The sequence below is a fragment of the Ailuropoda melanoleuca genome, chromosome 20 (assembly GCF_002007445.2).
Source record: "Ailuropoda melanoleuca isolate Jingjing chromosome 20, ASM200744v2, whole genome shotgun sequence".
Classification (NCBI taxonomy): Eukaryota; Metazoa; Chordata; class Mammalia; order Carnivora; family Ursidae; genus Ailuropoda; species Ailuropoda melanoleuca.
Genome location: NC_048237.1, coordinates 4,935,856 through 4,951,839, shown reverse-complemented (window position 1 = coordinate 4,951,839; position 15,984 = coordinate 4,935,856). Strand labels below are relative to the sequence as shown.

Below are 15,984 nucleotides of genomic sequence, written 5' to 3'. Positions count from 1 at the left end.
GAATAATGGGAGTAGCTGAGGGAGAGTAGGGAGAGAGGAGGAAAAAAAAATGGCTGAGGGGCTCCTGGGTGACACACTCGGTTTATCACCCAACTCTTGATTTTGGCTCAGTTCATGATCTCAGTGTTGTGAGATGGAGCCCCGCTTAGGGCTCTGAGCTCCGTACAGAGTCTGCTTAAATTTCTCAATCCTTCTCCCTCTGCCCCTCCCCCATGTGCACTCACGCCCTCTCTCTTTCTCTTTCAAATAAATCTTAAAAAAAAAAAAAAATGGCTGAAAACTTCACCAAGAGGCAGAATTAGTGAACTGGGATTCCCATTACATTTATGTTTGTTAGCCAGTTGGTGTTCCACATTTCTCTGAGGCTCTGTTTAATACTTGACTACATTGTGGGAAGCTTAAAAAATTCCTATGTTGTATGTTCTAACCTCCTGAGTTAAAATGTCACTTGCCTTTACTAAGACAGAGGTCAGTTTTCTGCCATTAAACCTTTTACATTATTTAATCCCGGCAGTTCACTATCTTATAGGTGTTCACTTTTATTTTATGTTTGAAACAAACTCATATACAGATTCTCACACATGTTTATACTCACATAATTTATTGTGTGCTGCTAGGTTTATTGTTTTTGCCAGCCTAAGTTCATTCTAACTTTTCAACATTACTATTTTTAAGTACATGACCATAATTTTCTATTTATATTTTATTATATGCTAGTAAATATAGTGTTGACACATTAAAAAAATGAAATTCTACCAGACTTTTCTGGTTTCACCGTATTTTCTTTGTTCTGATTTTTTTTTTAATGGCAATGGTTTTATCTTTTTAATACTGTAAACCTTTATTCTTTTAGGCATGATCATGGAACCATACCTACTTTTGCTCCAAATAGTTTGAAATGTGCTTCCTAATCTCTAGGGTAAATTTATGATTCTATTTGGCATTCTCTTTCTTGGGTCTAATATTATTATAGTATCCTTTATTGAACATGTACTAAGTGCCAGATACTTTATAAGAACTTATATTTACTGCATTGATTATCTCATTTAACCTGGATATGAATTCATAAGATTTAATCATTTTTCACATTTTACTAATGAGAAAATAGGTTTCACTAATATTTGAAGGCCACATATCTGGAAATGAAATTGAGACTTAAAACTCATCCTGTGTAAATCCAAAGTTGTACTCTTTTTACTCTATTGTCTTTTACAGGCAAACTCTAAGATCTGCTAATTTCCCCCCAAAGTTAAGAGTTTCCAGTTTCAATTGTCTTTTATATCACTGAAATTTCATAGCTTCCTGTGATTCCAATGGTATGCCTTGAGAAATAGGAAGTCTCTGTTGGACTTGCCTGATAAACTCAAGAGCTTGTTAAGATGAGGGTTGTCAAAAGTTTGAAATCTGTCCTAGAGTTTAGTAGAAATTTTCTGTTTTTTTTTATTATAAAGATAAGATGTATCATTACTAAGCTAAACAAAGACAAGGGAAAAGGAGCAAAGAAATAATAAAATAATACATAATAGATAAATACATAGATAATTACATAAAGGAGCAAAGAAATAATAAAATAATACATAATATTTATTGAGTTCCTATCATATAGAAGATGTTACACTGAGGATCTTACATAAATAATCTAATTTAACATTTACATAATTAATGCTATATCCTATAATTATTCTCCATATACAACTAAACAGAAAAGACTGGAAGATTGAAGAAATTATTTAATATACTTAATGGTGAATAACAAGTAGCAGGGCTGTTTTCACATCAGGCTATGTCTGACATTGTATTCTTAATCATGGTGCAACACTAGAAAGAACTTATTATAAAAATTCACAAACCATAATTGTGGCCAATATATTAAATTAGTTCTTGTATATTTTTACTCTCTAGTTATTTGTGTCACTTATTAAATGTGTGGATTTAAAAAATTCTTCTAATTGTTCTAGTTTTTGGAGGTGAGCATAGTATGATATAATAATAAGCAGCATTTACTAAGAATTTATTACATACCAGGCAAAGCACAACATAGGTAAATAGTAGCAACTCAGGGCTCTTAACCCTCTGTAGTCACACTCAGTATACACGTTACTTGTAGAATTATTAGTAAATCTGGGAATGCTTGAAATTATGAAATTATCAGTTAAAAGAACTTTTAACTTTTCAGCATTTCATGATTAGGCATTTTATGAGTGAATTGAACATTTAAAATTAGATAATCTGAGGATACCTTGAAATGAACAAGATTAGAGTTATCCATTCTTTCTCTAGAAGAATTTGACTATGGTAGACTTATGCTATTCCTAAGTGCCATCTAAATCTCTCCAATAATTTATTTTCTTTCCCAGATTTACCACCTGTTCTACAAATAGTATGTGTGTGCCGTGAATATGACTGAAGAATTAGAGTCCTCCAAAGAAATTATATAGCTTTCTGTGCGTACAACACTTTTGCCATAAGCATCTTTGCTACAGACATCTTTACCACAAGTATTTGTGCCATAAATATTTTTGCAGGATAAGTAATTGGTCAGAAGGCAATTTTGCCAGAAAAAATATATATAAAATAACTAATTGACAGTTTTGGTTCATCAACTGATTGACAGTTTGGTTTCATTTCTCCATGACACATTACTCCCATTTTTATATAAATCTTAGCCCTCATAATGGTCTATACCTTGGTAGAGAATTTTGAAACCACATTTCCAATAGAACTTTAAATTGTCTATCACTGACATATGACAACATGCCAAGAACAACAACAGCGTAGAAAGATTTTGCAATGTAATACAAAGCTCGGTAACATATATGCTTAGTAACAAATATGCATCCTAGTACAGCTGGACCCTTGATCAACACAAGTTTGAACTGCATGGGTCCACTTACACATGAATATTTTTTATTAAGACAATACAGTCCTGTAAATGTATTGTCTTCCTTATAATCTTCTTAATATCATTTTCTTTTCTCTAGCTTACTTTATTGTAAGAATATAGATATAATTTATATAAACATACAAAATGTGTGTTAATCGGCTGTTTATGTTATCAGTATGGCTTCTGGTCAACAGTAGGCTATTAATGTTGCTCTTTTATTTTTGTGATTTTATCTTTTATGGCAAAATTACCTCCTAGCCAATGGGCTATGCAGCAAAATTCTTGTGGCAATGATGCCAATGGGAAAGGTGCTTACGATGGAAGTATCTAGAACCAATATTCTTTTTTTTTTTTTTTTAAAGATTCCTTTTATTTATTTGACAGATAGAGATAGCCAGCGAGAGAGGGAACACAAGCAGGGGGAGTGGGAGAGGAAGAAGCAGGCTCATAGCAGAGGAGCCTGATGTGGGGCTCGAACCCATAACGCCGGGATCACGCCCTGAGCCAAAGGCAGAAGCTCAACCACTCTGCCACCCAGGTGCCCCTAGAACCAATATTCTGAGTAAGTCCTAGCACAATAGTTTGTTTTTTTTCAGCTTTCATGACCTTTTTACGGGATTGAAGTTGTTGGTTTTATGGGCCAAAGTGACAAGAAAGAGAAAACTTTAGGCTCTAAAACAATTGGCTCCAAGGCATAAGACTCATTCAGGCTGAAAGAAAAGCGGGTTCCTGTTTTTATAGCCATGTTTGCTTTCATAAAGCATGATGCCACATTTTCAAATTCATAATATTATTAATTTGCATGGTATATATGGAAAGACTTCCTGAAGACTTTTTCTTTTTCCCCTTTTCTTTTTCCTTCCCTCCCCTTCTTTCTTTTCTTTTAATCCTTGATTATTTTTTCCCTTATCTTCTATATTCTCTTGATCTTTTATTTTCCCCTTATTCTTCCATTTTATTTCTTAACCTTATTCTCTTTTTTTTGGATAATATATTGCAAAGCATTTCTTTGTTATTATCTGGGAGAGGTTCTATATCTATTCTAAGCAGTATTAAATGGATGAGTCTCATTTCTGCTTTTGTCCTTGTGTCCTCAGAGTCCTTCACTGTGCCACCAAAGAATGGTGTCCTTGAATGGCATATGGGTGAGGAAATTCATTTTCTTTTGTCAATAGCTGTGCTTCACTTGACCTATTTAGATATAGAGTACAATTCCAATTATAGTAACTGTACATGGCAAGACACAGGCATATGCACTGAAGCATTATTATGCGTAAAAAATGCTTGATGGAGTATACCTAGTCCATAATGTTGGCGATGATCCTGTTTCTCTCACTGGGAGTCTGAACTCTCCCTAGGATATGACACTTTGGAACTATAAACATCATGAAACAGGTGAAGCCATGGAAGCCAGAACTGTTCAGCAGCTGACTCACGGTTACAACACCCAAGTGAGCGGAGCAATAGTAATTGCCCCTATTGATTCATCCTCATTCAAATCTTCCTTACTTGATCTCAAGTAAGTTAGCATTAAGTATTGGCCCCTTTATTGAAGAGTTTGATGTTTTATCTCAAGATGTTCTTGTCTAAGATTTGAGAAACCAGTTCTTGGGAAGAGCCTCATGAAAGAAACAAAGCTGGGTTTGAAGAAAGAATGTGAATGTTTTGTATAAAGACTTGTATTTTAGGAATGACTTATTAGTGTCTACTGCATTCCTGAAACTTTCCTTTAAACCAGAACATATACGTCCCCTGCTATATGAGGGGTACATTAAGCTCTGAGTTCATTTTTCATGGCTTGTTTATCAGAAAGCAGCAGTGTGAAATTATTTAAAGACCATGTCAAGTGGAAGGGGAAATGGAGAGAATGCACTATAAAGGTTGACAAGAAGGATGACTTGGAGTTACTAATTAGGAATGCTCACTCTCTGTTTGATTGTGTCTTTTTCTAGTGTAAAATTCCCATATCTGATGTGAGGAACTGGAGGGGGAAATGAAAAAAAACAAAAACAAATATCCTAGCGGATTCTACTGGCTTCTTGGCTTGTAAATGGTTACCTTCCAACTGGCTAAAGTGATGACATGATTGTCAGAGAGTTGAACAGTGAACAAAGACAACGTCATTTAGGTAAGTGGAAAGCAGTTGGTGAACAAAGGTAGGAAACAAAGGTCATCTGACATGACTGAGATCTATGATTTTGAGAACACGATGGCTTAGGTATTCCTTCTGAGGTGGTGACAAAAACTTAGCAACAAACCTAGGACAGCGAAGAGTCCAGGTTGAAGGGGTTGGGTGGAGACTGGGGAGGGAGAGAGAGAGAGAAGTAAAGGGGGTTGTAGAGAGAGTGAAAGAGGGAGGGAAGGAGGGTGGGGAAAGGAGAGAGGGAGAGAGAAGGGGAGAGAGAGAGAAAGAGAAGGAAAGATAAGCAGAGAGACATAGGCTAGCAACTCAAGCAAGAATCCCTACAACCCCCTATATAGTATTAAGGCTGTACTTCTGCTTAGAGGCATGAAAGCACCAAATGTTAGACGGTAGAAACTTGGGACAGGATAGTTTACCAGCTGAATGTTTAGCAGAGCTATAGAAAGAAGTGGAACAGAGGGGAGAAAACTTACAATAAGCAGGACTAATATTTGCAGTGACGTTTTGAGAGTAAAGGAGAATATTAATCTACCTCATGACAGGTGCTTATATGCAGAAATGACCTTTGTTTCCATCCAAATGCTACGTAGATTGGTACTTTTTTTTTTTTTTTTCCAATACACAAAGGTAATCAGTCTGGGACTAGGAGCTTAAGCTGGGTGCTTACACTTTTATTCAATGCCAGTTACTTTGTGTGGCATGTAATATCTCACATCGGTTCTGTTTTTTTATTTTTTCTTTTCTCCTTTCTTTCTTTCTTTCTTTTTCTTTCTTTCTTTCCTTCCTTCCTTCCTTCCTTCCTTCCTTCCTTCCTTCCTTTCTTTTTCTTTCTTTTCCTCTCCTCTCTTTCTCTCTCCTCTCTCCTCTCTTTCTCTCTCTCTCTCTTTCTTTCTTTCTTTCTTTCTTTGAAACTATTGCCTCAGTAGAGACCCTTCTGATGATGGCATAGGAGTGTGACCTATCACAACGGGTCTTTTTTCCCCCCTCTTTTACTGCTTTTAACCTCAGCAGGACAAGTGCAGAGGTGACAACAGAAATACCTCTTTTATCTTGCTTTTCTGCTATTCATAATGATCCTAGATGAAACAAAAAAAGAGGCTAGCTACCTGTTTTTCTCTCTGAATCCCATATTCTGACTTCAAGGGTGGGAAAATGTATCAACATGTTAGATGTCGGCCATAAAGGAGATGAGTCTGGATGGAGAAAGGACTCCTTTTGCAGCCAAATCCTGGGCATCGATAGCACAACAAAGCAAAGAGGTAAGAGAAGATGGGACTTCCTCAGACCTCTGCTGCCTTCTCCTTAGCAAGCTGCTCTCCCCTGCATTCACCTGTGTTTATGAACTTTTATGAAAATGAGTAACCAAGGTACCCACAAGTGCAGCAAGGGGGTAGCTTGTCTCTCAGTTTAGAAAGCTGATGTGGATTGAATTTAGGGCAAATACCCTTTCCAAGTTGTAGACCCTCTCCTGTTCTTCCACCAAGCATATTCACAGAATTACAGTAAGCTTGCATAAGTTTGGGTCTTTGTCCCTTAGAGATCAGCTAGGTTGGCCTTTGTCCACACTTTCACAGGAGGAAACTGAGGCATGGGAAGTTTGATGGATGTTGCCAAAATGACAGCTAGTTAGATAAGGGCAGAGTCTGGACTGGAATCTAGGTCTCCCACTTCCTAGCCTAGCTCTTAACCCAGTGTGCTATTTCCTGCCCTACACTATAAATAGGATTTAAAAAAAAAAAAAAAAAGATTTCTCTCCAGCTTTTAGGTCGTCACAGGCTACTTTTTAAGGAGTTTTAAAATAAAAGCTGTAGTTTTAGGAAACTTTGAAAGTCCGTATATTTCTCTTAGTATTGTGGGTTTTGTTTTTGTTCTTGTTTCATTTTCCATCATAATGAGGTGTTTTGTTTTGTCTCGCTTTATAGAATGAAGCACTCGATAGACTCAGATCTGTACTTAAAGTGCTCTATAATATAAAGTAAATGTTCACGGCTTGGTGTTGGAACCTCTTAGCTCTGGTTTGATTTGAGCTACATACCCCTTTGCTAATCATGTGACCTTGGGCAAGTTCCTTAACCTCTTAGAGCCTCTGTTTCCTTGTTCACAAAATCCTGGGCATAAAAACGCTTTATCGTAAGTCTGTTGTAATGATTAATTGAGGTAAGGTATTTGTAATGCATTGTTTGTATAGTGTTAGGCTCATAGTAAGTACTCAATTAAATGTGTGTGTGTGTGTGTGTGTGCGCGCGCGCGCGCTTATGTGTGTTTACACACATGCGTTTATGATCCAGGAACAACTTTTTCTACTCCCGTGATGCTACATTAGTCCTGATCATGACCCATAGCAGTTTGTTCTCAAGGCATAATTATAAATATGTGTAAAAAAATGAGACACTTTGTAAGCAAACATAATAGCTTAACATATCAGCTTGGAGATGCTATTTCAGCATTTTGAAAAGAGTGCTGTGGAGGAATGTAGGCGTTTCAGATAGTAAGAGGTATTATACTAAAAAAAAATTTCATTAGCTAAATGATTAACGGAGGCTGGCTTACACAAATTAAAAGGTTGTTGTTTTTTTCTTTCTCTATAAGATTTTTCAGAGTTTTTAACTGCTAAAGGACATTGTGATTTTCAAAAATGGAATATTTGGCTAGGAAGCACTTTTTTCTTCAGACATATAATGGACCTAGACAGTCATTTTAGGTAAAGCTGTTCTATTCTTATTCCAATTACGTGGCCACAGTTCTAAACTCTTTTGGAAGGCTCTTGAGGGAATCACCTTGCAGTTCCGTGGAGCTGGTGCCTAGTTTTTGTAATTTTTATTTTATTTTATTTTTTATTTATTTATTTTTAAAGATTTTATTTATTTACGTGACAGAGAGACAGCCAGCAAGAGAGGGAACACAGCAGGGGGAGTGGGAGAGGAAGAAGCAGGCTCCCAGTGGAGGAGCCCGATGTGGGGCCCGATCCCAGTACGCTGGGATCATGCCCCAAGCCGAAGGCAGAGGCCTAACGACCGCACTACCCAGGAGCCCCTGTAATTTTTTTTTTTAAAACCAAAACCAGAATAAATTTTCACTCTGAGACCTTGTTTCCTTCTTTATTTTTAATTGTGGTAAAAACATACATAACATAAAATTTACCTTCTTAACCATTCTTAAGTGCACACTTCAATAGTGAATTTACACTGCTGTGCAACCAATCTCCAGAACTTTGTTTATCTTGCAAAAATGAAACTCTATGCCCATTAAACAATTCCCCATTCCCTCCGCCCCCAACCCCTGCCAACCACCATCTTCCTTTCTGTCTCTCTAAATCTGACGACTTCTAGGTACCTCATGTGAGTGGGATCATACAATATCTGTACTTTTGTGATTGACTTATTTCACGAAGCGTTAGTGAGCATAAGTAACACTGGCTGTTGCAGCAGACAAACCGGAAACTTTTACTGCCTAACATAGGACAGTTACCTTCTCACTCATGTAGAGACCAGTACGAGTCAGGGAATCCTCCTGCATCTTAGCGTTATGCCTTTTGGAACACATGGACACTAAGGTGATTGTGGGAGGGAAAATGAGGAATGGAGTAGACAGCAAGACCCCTAACTGTTTTGGCTGGCCCTGAGGCGACCCCTAGCATGCCTTCTGGTAGTCCATTGTCTTAGCTTAGGTAGGTAGCACTAATCCATCTGGAGAGGAGGCTGTGAAACACAGGGGAACCCATGGAATTTGGGGGGCACTGACTTTGTGAGACATGTTGAACGAACACAATAGTGACTGTCCCCACGACTTTGTTAAATTAATGTTTATTAAGTGGAGCGCAGGATGCTTCCCAGTAGGTCACAGTTCAGTACAGACCACAGGAGAAGCTGCAGTAGAAAAGTTTATTACTCACAGGTCATGGAGGAAGGACACTGTGAAGGGCTTCATGAGGACATCAAGGCAGAGTATGGAGAGAAGGCACGACCTGGGGCTCATTCCTTTATTAGAGTGAGTGGGTAGAGTACTTTGGGGTTTCCCAGGGAGGTCTGGGTTAAGCAGTTTAAACCAAAGGGTGGGTTTTGGTAAACCCCACAGCGGTATTATCTAAGGGATGCGTATGGCATGTGGGCGCTGGCAGGTAGGGGAGACGGTTGAAGTCAAATCAGGAGCTTTCATTTGCTTGTGACTCCGATGCTGCTATCCAGGACGGGAGCTTGCAGGAGAGGCTAACGTCAGTTTCAAGTCCCTGCAGACTGCTTGGCCAAACAAAATGGATGTTGAGGCAGTGACATCATGAATTAGTTTAGCTAAACTCTTAACACTATTTGAAAAATAGTGATAAATTTATGTGCATGATTTATTTAGTTCACGAAAATGGTGAACATAGGAATTCATAAACCTCTTGCAATAACCGTACGGTGTGCATCAGGAATTTGTCGACAAGATAGGTTTCTAGCATTCATCATGAATCAGAACAATACTGCAATTTTAACTAGCAGATAATTAGAAGCATGGAACCTAGGACAATTTAATTTCCAGATAGGACCAGCGCTGAACTCAACAGATAAATGTATTTATTGTTTTTAAAGTTCTCCAGAGAGAACATTAGTGGTGACATTTTCTCCCATAGCCACTCCTGTGATGAACTTAATTTCAGTTATTTTGGTGTGGGATTTTGGAATTATTCCTTACCGTGTATTCTTTATTGCCTCTATCGTGCAATAAATTAAGCTTACCACTTTGATTTGAAATTTCCATGTTGATATAGTTGTTTTGACTAATTGATCATGCTTTAAAGTTTTTTTTTTTTTTAATTAAAGGGATATTCGTGAATTCTTATGTATACAACTGACTTAAATTCAGTTGAAAAGCCTATGGCATATTAAATATTCAACAACGTATGCTTTATGCCTTATGTTTGACTATCCATAATTACGTGAAGACTAAGCCTGCATTATCCCAAAACACTCAATTAAAAAGTGCTAAGGCTAGGAAACTGATTGTTTAACATCACACACATAGACAAAGTGAAAAAGAGTTGTTTGAGTGACTCCAACTTATAAAAACTACTGAATTCCATCAAAACATAACATATATTGGAACACAGTGACAGCGCATAACAGTATTGCCTTATGCTTTATTACAATGGCTAATTTTAGCCCCTAACATAGTTTCTGGTGGCCTTGTCTAACACGTTTGAGAAAAATAGATATTACTTTCCACCTTGCTGTGAACTCACTTGGGAAGCCTCAACTGCTTTTTCAAAAATAGAGCCAATAACCAGTTATTTCAAAAATGTATTTTTGGCAATGACGGGAATTTATTTGAAACTATATTTCTACAGTAAGCACGAGAATCATCTTGCATTATCAGATATTCTTATGCATTTTGAACATAGCTAAACTTCTATATAATCTTTAATTAATACTAGATCAGGTCTTTATAAAGTTAGAATCCAGAGTTATGATTTACAAATCACTTGATTTTTTTGGTATTACATGCGGAGAGTGAATATCCATAATGGATGAGATGTGTGTAGGGTTAGTCACAGAAGATTTGCACAGAGGTAAAGATGTCTAGAAGATTCTCCAACATAAGGGAATATGGGGATCCAGACTTCCTAAGAGAAACAAGAACAACAAAGTCATAGTTTTGACCAAATATATATGGATGAAGGAAAGAACTGAGTTCTATTGTATGATCTTCAGGGATTCTAATTACCATACAAAAGTTCCATAGCTCTCATAGATTATTTTAGAAATGCATCTCTCAGCCCAATCTAAGCATTTTGGTTTCCGGTAGATTCATTTTTGTACTTCTTTCAGTTAGGCTGGCTCCTGCTCATTTCTTCGCTTTTATCATTAAAGAAAACAGAGCAAAATGACATCTCTCAGTTTATGCAAAAGTCAGTGGTAGAAAAAAAAAATACCAGAATTTTTAGTCCACTAGCTTTCAGTTTGGGTCATCGCCTGCAAAAACACCCTATGTCCTTTATATCAAGTTATTTAAAATTTTTCCTTGGTGTTTTTCCTTAGGAATGTGTTGTTTTCCCAATACACTATATATATATATTTTTTTTTTGCTAGAGAAAAATATGAATTAATTTCTTGCAAGTTCTGTGCATCATTCCACTTTCATTTACATTAAATGCATTCTATAAATCCTGCAGGTTTGTTTTGGATTGTTTATAAAAATATACTGGGAAGGAAAGGATGATTGCTAAGCTGGATTTCAGTAATGGAGTAATCAGAGACTTTCATAGAGTTCATTTTATTCCTTATTTATGATTTATAGTTGTTTCTTTAACTGCCTGCAAGGTACGTGAAGGAGCATAAGCCAGAAAACTATGAAAACATACATAAATATTTATTCAAATGTGTTATTTTTTGCCTGATAACAATATATTTTTTTTAAGTTTTCTCTATTGGAACATATTTTTCAGAGGAACTCACTCAAGTTTCTTCTGTTTTGTTTTGCTTTTATTTGTTTTTGCAAATTACTAGGGAAGAGGCAAAAGTTTTATTCTCCCAGAAGAAATTGCACTCACTGCAACTTTATCACACCCTAAGTTGAAAAGCATGAGGATCTGATAATGATGCTGTCGCTATTGTTTCCCGAGGAGCAAAGGTGAGAGGCAAAGCAAGCAGACAACTGGGCCATACTCTCAGTCTCGCCTTCTACATAATCTGAAGCATAAAAGGAGCTTCGCACAGATCTGGAATTTATAATACCATTCTCAAAAGTCCGTGTGTGGAGGGGTGTGTGTGTGTGTGTGTGTGTGTGTACACATGCGTACCTTTTATTCCTTAACAATCTCTCTAGGGATACTAATATAATGCCTAAACAATGGGTTGAAAAGTAAAAAAAAATTCAAACAGCTGCAAACACTAAATAACTGTTTTGACTCCAGTGCACCAATTTTACTGGATTCATTGTTGTTTTAATGTTGCTAGTATGAGCCAGAATAAGGAAATCTGTGGGCCCGATGATCAGCCCAAACATCCCTCTGTCATTGATATCAAATGCAGACACTATGAAATGTATAATAATAACACTTACTCCGGACATAGTTGGGTGGCTGTGTTGACAATAGTGGTAAAGTGCTTGGGTTCTAGAATCAGAACGCTGTGCTTCGCGTTATGGCTCTGCTCTTCTCCAGCTGTGAGCCTACATGAGTTACTTAACCTTTTTGGGACTCAATTTCCTTCTCTGTAAAATGTGAGTATTCTACCCTAGTTTTGCTGTTGGGATTATATGTACTAAACCATTCAACTATAAAATGTGTTAAAGAGCTTAGTACAATGCTAGACACTTAGTGCTCAGTAAAATTAGCTAACATCAGTAGGTAGTGTCTCACTAGAAATTTCACAACTGACTGACATCAGAGAATATTAGTTGGGTATCCAGTAATTATGTCTAAAAGAACAGTGAGTCCATTCACATTGAAGACACATTGAAGGTGCTTTAAAGATGATAGAATACAAAACAACCTCCTTAGTGATTGAAGAAAAGATCTCTATTGTCTTACTAAAGCAAAATAAAGTAATACAGCATATGACTTGGGGAAGGAAATAAAATTGATAGGTGTTAGAATTGTTTAACAATCTCTGATTTTCAGCGGAAGAAAAATGTTACGGTATTGAAGGCAGAAACGTAGCTTGGCTTAGGGCAGACTCATTGCATAGGAAAGACTGCTTATGCAATCTTTGTGATAGGAATCCCAGATTATACATCAATTCATTTAGCAACCAGAATTCCAGAGGGAATGGAATTTGTTGGTTTGTTGTTGTTTTTAGAATGTTAAATGTATAATGCTTGAGTACCCATTGCTTAATATTTGCTATTTGGCTTTGAATGATGTATTTAATGGATGTCCATTCTCATGGACGCATGAGCTAAGAGTATATAGTTCAACACCGACAGCAGTAGCCAGGGGAACCAAACAGTCCCACAAGACAGTTTGTATTCCCCAGTACATGTGGATGTCAGTAGCTTTATTTATTTGTTTATTTAATCATTCGTTCATTTGTTCATTTATTTATGTATGCATGCATGTGAGCAACCAAGCAATTTGGTCGAAGTCATTCTGTATTTTGTGATGGTTGAGATTATAACCGGACTTTTCTATGGTAATAGTCAACACTAAAACTTAGCAGAGCGACATCTATTTTCTAAGATAAAGGCAATAAACATTTTTGAACATGCAAGAGTTCAGATGATGTAATTATCATGAGGCCTTCTTGAAGACTCTACTGGAGGCTGATATTCAGGCAATTAAGAGATGAATAGAAAAGCCATGGAGAAAGGTTGGTATAGAACATTAGGGGTGTGGGGCTAAGACACCAGAACGTAAGGCTCTGATTGCAGGGCTGCCACTGGAAGACTAAGTATTAAGATTTCAGGGCTAATAGACCAATGTGGGAATTCTGGTTATTGGACAGTACAACTGTCATAAATCTTGACAATGAATAACTCATGTAACTAAGAAAAGTTGGGAAGGAAGGGGGAGCGTATACAAGAATGGAAGACTAAGTGTGATTGTTTATCTTTTATAACAATGGACCAAAATATATACTCAGCACTGATAAATCTAATAACAGAAGTATAAAACCATTTAACAGTTAAAAGCTAAGTGCTAAGAAGGATTTTTAAATCTGCTAACATTGATGGTGAGGGAGAGAGAAAATGGGATTGCAGAAAATCATTCTATAGACTAACTTAATCATTGTTCATATAGCATTTTGAAAAGAGCTATGTAAGTAAATAAGTGGACAATTCTAATAAACCACTGCATTGGTAACTGTGTTGGGAAATGGTATAAATTATAACTTATTTAAAAGGCAATTTAGTAATATATAACAAAGATTTAAAAATAGATATATTCCTTGACTTAGAAATTCTATTCAAAAACTTATCCTGTAAACTCCAACATGGGTGAAAACGATATATATAGTTAATTATTGTAGCATCACTTGTAAGTGATTAAAACACTGAACACTAAAACACTAAACACTAAAAAGATTAAAAACACCAAAATGTCCATCAGTAAGGGACCAGTGAAATAAAAATGTAAAAGCACCCAATGGAGAGGCAAAGAAGGATAGGAAATTGTATGTGCTGATATGGAGTGATTCCAAGATAGAGTAAGTGAAAAAAAAGAAATGAGAAGAAGAGTGCATACTACCATTTGAAAAAAAAATTTTTTTTCAATGCTTGTATGCATATTAAATATCTCTAAAAACTTCATAGCAGTTTACTTTGAAGGGGAGAACTGGTTGCTAGGATTAGAGGTAGGGAAGGAAATTAATTTTGGACCTTCTTTGCTCATTTTTAAATGTTGTAGCATTAATAATTATTACATTTCAAATTGAATTAAATGTAAATTAAAGAAAATCATTCATCTATGTCATTTGTGACCTCAGTGAAAATGGCTCATTGGAATGGTTTGAATGGAGAAGGTTGAGAGGAAAATGGGAGTTGAGAAATGGGAGAAAGGACAATAGACATGTGGACATCTTTTCAATAAGTGTACTTGTGTTTAAAGTTATAGATGAGGCAATAGATTTATAGGTGATGGATAAAGATAGATCATAAGATACAAATAATGGAAAAATTGATAATACTCCAATATCTTTTCATGGTAGTGGGGGATGCACAGTATCTAGGATGTAAATTTTACCCAAAATAACGATTTTGGTTTTGAAACATTAGATTTTTTTTTTTGTTTTGATAGGAATTATATGTAAGGACTTGCTCTCTATTAAGGCCACTCCTCCTTGGTGGCAATAGGAACATTTTGTCTCTATCCATTTCTGTAATGAAAGAAGGCAGAGAGGATAACTGAGTAGGTGGGACAAAGCCAAATGATCATGGGAAAAGGCAGTCCTGGAGGGCCAGCAGGCAGCGTGGTATACTATCTCCACGCTGCTGGTCTTGCTACTTTCAGATTCCACTGATATTCTTAGTATGTGCTGCTTGGGAGAGTTGAAGGGAGGAGCAGGTGACAGGACATTCTGTAGGGCTAGCCCTACAGAACAAATGGTTATTGTGTGAAAAAAAGAGAGATGGAGAAGAGTTATGTGATATTTCTATTTCAAGATCTACAATTACATAGAGATTTATTTTGCCTCATTTCCAACATATATTCTACTCTTATAGTTTATCTGTAACTTCGGGGAAATTTTATTTTGTTTATTGCATCTGCCTCTCACCTCCCGCTCATCTTGCGGTTCACACCCAACCCAGGCCATGGCCACCTACACCCAAATGTCTTTTCTCTTCCTATCCTTTTTCGATGGACTGTTCTATGGCTTTCTATTTCCATCATGTGAAAATTATTCCACTTTCTCACCAATGGGCTCTCCACCTTCTTCTCCAACTTTATTTTTTTAGAACTCTCAACTGACAATACAGACAAGTAGGTGGAGTTCCTGCTTATTGTTTTGGTAGACGAATGAGTAGAAATTTTAGCACCTGCAACAGGGAACTGTGAATCGAACACAGGGTCAGTCAATGTTTTTTAAAATAATGAATCGTGCTCACTTCGGCAGCACGTATACTAAAATTGGAACGATACAGAGGTAAGCATGGCCCCTGCACAAGGATGACATGTACAATAATGAATAATACAATTTCAAGAGAAGTAGATTTTGGTTTAATTGAAGGCAGCTCTTTTCACAGAGCTGCCCAACGCAGAACAGACCAGACTTTTCTTTCAAAATACACAAGGTTTTCGTTCGGGTCACATAACTCCCAGTTTGTTATCGTGGGATTTCTTCCTTGCGTAGGCAGTTGGTCTGAAGATATCTAAAATCTTTCTAAATCTTAACAGTTTACGGTCATTGGATTCATTCTTATCATTGAAGCTCATTCTTAAGTCTGTATTGCTTGTGAAGAAGTCGACTTATAGGAAAGCGATTCACTTTTTTAATAAGATACTAGTTCTATATAAAAATCAAAATAATTCATCTTTAAAAAA

At 36.6% G+C, this 15,984-nt stretch overlaps 1 non-coding gene across 1 annotated transcript; it reads left to right on the top strand.

Annotated features, from left to right (window-relative positions):
* The first annotated feature begins 15,540 nt into the window (after nt 1-15,540).
* LOC117797319 lies at nt 15,541-15,644 on the top strand. The gene has a single exon (XR_004622252.1). It is a non-coding gene; the product is annotated as a U6 spliceosomal RNA (small nuclear RNA).
* The last annotated feature ends 340 nt before the right edge of the window (nt 15,645-15,984 follow it).